A 5,355-nucleotide genomic window follows, 5' to 3' on the forward strand; every position below is an offset into this window, starting at 1 on the left:
CTGGGCCTCAGACATATCACAGGCCGCCTTGGACTTGGTCCTCAATCCCGCTTCTGACCTCCTCACACACAGGGTCAATCTAGCTGCCTTCGGCTGCAAGCTTCTTCGGCTGATCTGGCAAGACGCAGACGCAGACCGCGCCTTGTTCCTGATCACCGAATTGATGGCATTGGAAGAGCTAGCTAGGAAGATGGCCGCGAAAGAAGACCTTGATGAGAACGAGGACAAGTTCCTCGAGATGATCAACCCGCGCCGCTGGACTGACCGCCATATGTGGTTCGTCAAACTGGAAGAGCAGGTGAGGACGACAGTCGCCTACATGAACAGGCCATGATGAAATCGGAGTACGGCGTTCTGGGGGGATCATACAAAATTCGGGCGTTTAAGGTTTCTGGAAAGGAGACGTGTTCGCGTTCTGTGCTGTGTTAGAGAAAAGTTAAAGTCAAGGTCGCCTCAGCCATAGTCTCAATTGATCCAGCCACAAGACCGAAGTCACATGACCTTCTCAGCCTCAACCACAGCCACAGCTGGCGTAAAGCAACGCAGTGTTTCAACAATGAGAACTTAGTTATAAATATTAGTTTTTTATTTAATAAGATCTTATTTAGTAATCTATAAATACTAACTATATATTAGTAAAAAACATAAGAAAGTTCTTTTATATTTATTACTTCTTTATAAGGTAAGTAATATAAGAATTTTATAAATTAGTTAATAATAACTATAATACTATTATAAAAGATATTAGTTAAGGGTTCTTCTAATAAGGGTAGCTTAGTTATAAAGTCTATAGTAATTAAATCCTAAGGGTATTATACTATTAGTAAGGGTTATAGTTATCTATAGGGTTTATATCTTTATACTTTTATTCTTATATAGATATTATATTACTTAATTACTTTCTTTACTATTTTCTTTATATTCTTTATATAGTATTTTTCTTTAAGTTACTTAAGTATTTTTATTATACCTTAGTAACTATATAAGGGATATTTATATATATCCTATATTAATTCTTCTTAAAGTTTATTTAATATAACTTATATCTATTATATATATTATTCTCTTAGGCTAAGGCTTATTTCTTATATATTTTAAGGTTTATTATAGTTTTCTAACTATCCTTTTAGCACTAAGCTTCTTATAGTTCTAGTAATCTTTAGATTTTAGTTATTTTAATATTAGTAGTAGTTTTCTAATACTAATATTACCTATATATATTTTTTAAGGTTTTTTAATGTTATATAAGGGATTCTTACTAAATCTTTAATTAAGGTATAGTATTTCTTATATTCCTTAAGTACTATTTTATAGAATTTCTTATTTTCTATAGTAGTTATTTATTTTATAGCCTTATACTATTTATTTATAGTAAAGGATCTTATAGTATAAGCTATAGTTTTTATTAAAGTAATAAATTAATATTTTCCTTTATTATTTTTCTCTAGAACTTATTCCTAAGACTTAATTTTAATATTAACTTTATAGTTAAGTCTATAATTAATAGTATTTATATATTTATTATTAGATCCTTTATAGTATATAATTATAAAGTTAAATTTATATAAATATTTAGTATAGTATAGTTATTACTAGTTAAGTTCTTATATTATTATAAAGTATAATATATTTTAGTAATTAATATAGACTTTAATTTAATAAAGGTTTTCTATAAGGTAATATAAGAATTCCTTAAAGTAATTAATAATAGCTAGGAATTCTTTATTATAGATAAAGTAATTAAGTTTTACTTTATATAGTTTATATAAGTAAAAGGTAATAAAGTATAATATATCTTTATTATTTTATTAATTAATTTATTCTTTTAGTATAAAATCTAAAAAGTTAGTTTTAAGTTTAATTTCCTTCTTTAGGTTAAATATAATTAAAACTAGTTTACTAAGTATAGTATTTTGTAATTTCTTAAATACTTATTATACTTTATTATACTATAAGAACTTAGTATTTTTCTTTATAAGTTCTATAAGAAAGTTAATTATTTTACTAAAGTCTTTAATAAATTATTAGTAATAGTTAATAAATCCTAAGAAGATTTATACTTCTTTAACTATAGTAAGTATTAGCTAATTTTATACTATTAATACTTTTTTATAGTTTATTTAAATTTCTTCTAAGGTAATAGTATATCTTAAGAAGTTTACTTTTATAATATAAAAGTAACTTTTCTTAGGTTTTACTAAAAGGTTTATATTTTATAATACTATAAGAACCTTATAGATATATTCTTAATATTCTTTTTTATTATTTAAAAAGATTAAGATATTATTAAGGTAGTATACTATAAATATATCTAGGTATTATTATAAAATATTATTAATTATCTATTAAAATATAGCTAGTATATTTATAAGTTTAAATAATATAACTAAATATTTAAATAATTTAAACTTAGTTTTGAAGGTAGTTTTCTATTTATTATCTTTCTTAATATAAATTAAATTATAAATACTATTAAGGTTAAGTATAATAAAGATTTATTTCTTTTATAAGTAATCCTTTAGTTTTATAATAAGTAAAAGTAAGGTTTTATCTTTAATAGTAAGATTATTTAATTATTAATAATTTATAATAAGTTATAGTTTTTTATTTTTCTTAGGTATAAATATAATAGGGAATTCTACTAAGAATATTAACTCTTATATATTACTCTTTTATAGTTCTTTTTTTAAATAGTCTTAAAGTATAGTAAGTTTTAGCTTATTAAAGTTATAAATTTTCTAAAAAAGTAAATTATTTAACTTAAGTATAATTTTATAGTTTTAGTAGCTATACTATAGTACCTTTATATTTAGTTTTTCTTTAAATAGTTTTTTATAGTAATAATACTTTTATAGTATATTCTTAAGTTAATCTTTAGTAAGTAATATCTTTTATATTTCTAGTTTCTTATTAAGGTTATATAGCTATATACTAAATATTATAATTATTTACTTAATATATTAAATCTTATCCTTTTTATATTTATATTATATTTCTTTTTAAGGTAAGTAAGTATTTTTCTTATATTAAACTTTATTAATTACTTTAGTTAAAGTTTAAGATCTTTATTTATCTTTTACTTTTAAATAATTTCTAAGTTAAAGAAATTATTTATATAGGTAATTTAACTAGATCTTTAATTAAATTATAAGTTATAGTAATATAGCTATAGGTATTTTAATAGTAGATTATAGCTTAGTATAAAAGTAATATTAAGGTTAATATTATATCTATAAGTTCTTATAAATACCTTTAAGTAATTAATCTTTTAAGTAATTTATTTTTTATTATAAGTTAATATCTTTATTTTTAAGTTCTATAGTAAATAAAGCTAGATTTTAAATTACTATAGTAGCTATAACTTATTAACTATATAAAGGTTAATTATATTAATATTAGCTTTACTATCTATTAATATAGTTAACTATATTCCCTTAATTTATACTTTTATTTCTAAGTAAATCTTTTAACTCTTAGTAATTTTTCTAAGAGCCTTTATAAGTATTAGCTTTATATAAAAGCTTATCTATAGCTTTAGTATAGTAAGCTATTATCTTTTTTTAGTTAGTTTAGGTACTAAAGCTTATATTTACTATTATAGTAAAGTATATTATCTAAGTATTTATTCTTAGCTTATTTAATTTCTTAATCTTTATTATATATTTACTATTTTTCTTTTTTTTAATTTTCTTATTATTATAAGGTTTTAAGGTTTAGTATATTTTCTTTATTAAGATTACCTTTTATATTTTATTACTATTTTTTAATAAAGTAATTATTATCTTTTTTCTTACTTAGTAGGTTTACTAGTATAGTTAATTTTACTTTATATTTCTATTAGTTAATAGTTTATTAGTTTTAGATATATATAAGTATATATTTCTTAGTTTTAAAATAAGTTATAAATTTTATTACTTTATTTTCTATATACTATTTAAATAGTTAATATTCTATAGTATTAATAATAGTATATAGTTTTTAGTAAATATAGTTCTTAATATTTAATAGAAAGTAATTATTACTTATCTTTTCTTATTAGTATAGTATATAATAGTAAGCTATATAGAATATCTATAAGATTTAACTATACTTTAGGCTATTTAAGTACCTTTATAGATTATAGTAAGCTATAGGTTATTATATTAAACTAATAGGTTATCTTTTCTATTTTATAGTAATAGCCCTTATATAGATATTATTATCTTATACTATTTTAGCTTATTCTTTTACTTATTATATTACTTTACTAGCTTACTTTTTCTATTAGTTATTATAAAAGTATTTTTATTTTTATACTTATACTTTTTAGTATTTTATAATAGTAGTTTTATATTATTTTTTAAGTTTTACTTATATAGTATTAATATAGTTTAAGTTATAATAATATTAGTTAAGTTATATTATTTTAATAAAGATATTATTAATTATAGTTATAATATTTATTCTTTTTATTATTTCTTATAGGGTTTTAATAGTTTTATTTAGTTAAAAAAGCTATATTCCTAAAAATATTTTATCTATAAATTAATTTAGTTTTTATTAAATTTCTTTAGGTATAAGAGTACTTTCTTAGTTAAAGATAGTCTCTTTTCCTTTTCTAGTAATTATAACTATATATTTTTCTATAGTTATTATAAGTATTTTAGGTACTAGCTAGAATTCTTTCTTATACTTTTAAGCTTTTTACCTTTTTTTTCTTTTTATTATTTATTAGCTTTAGCTTAGTTTTTTAGTTTACTATTATATTCCTTTTTAGATTATTTCTTACTTAGGGCTTTCTTTTATAGGTATTCTTTTTTTACCTATTTATAAACTTATTTCTATTTTTTATACTTAATAGCTTCTTTAATATACTTTTTATATATAATTTATTAAGTATAGCTATTATTTTAAATATCTATATTATAGCTTAATTATATTATAGCTACTTATTTAAATATTTATATAGCTATTTATTATTATAGTTAAGGTTTAGGATATAGGTAAATAAAGAATACTTTAGGTAAAATTAAGTCTATTACTATAGATAGGTACTAAGGGTAGGTTAGGCTTTATAAATAAGATATAGCTTAAAGAGCTATATTTAGGATTTAACTAGTAGTTTAACTAAGGTTATAGTAATAATATATTACTATGTAATTTAACCTATACTTAAGTTTAAGGTAAATAGATTTAATCTTATACTATAATAGTACTTTCCTCTTTAGTATTAAGCTTTATTAAGATAGGTTACTATAATCTAAGCTTCTTAGGGTATTTTCTATAAAAGTTTACTATAATCTTAGTAGTATTATTTATATATACTATAAGTACTTTTATTAAATTAATATAATTAATTTACTTTATAATATACTT

The sequence above is a fragment of the Fusarium flagelliforme genome, assembly GCF_020744385.1.
Source record: "Fusarium flagelliforme strain FIESC 12 MPI-CAGE-AA-0113 chromosome Unknown B0J16scaffold_8, whole genome shotgun sequence".
In the NCBI taxonomy this organism is placed as follows: Eukaryota; Fungi; Ascomycota; class Sordariomycetes; order Hypocreales; family Nectriaceae; genus Fusarium; species Fusarium flagelliforme.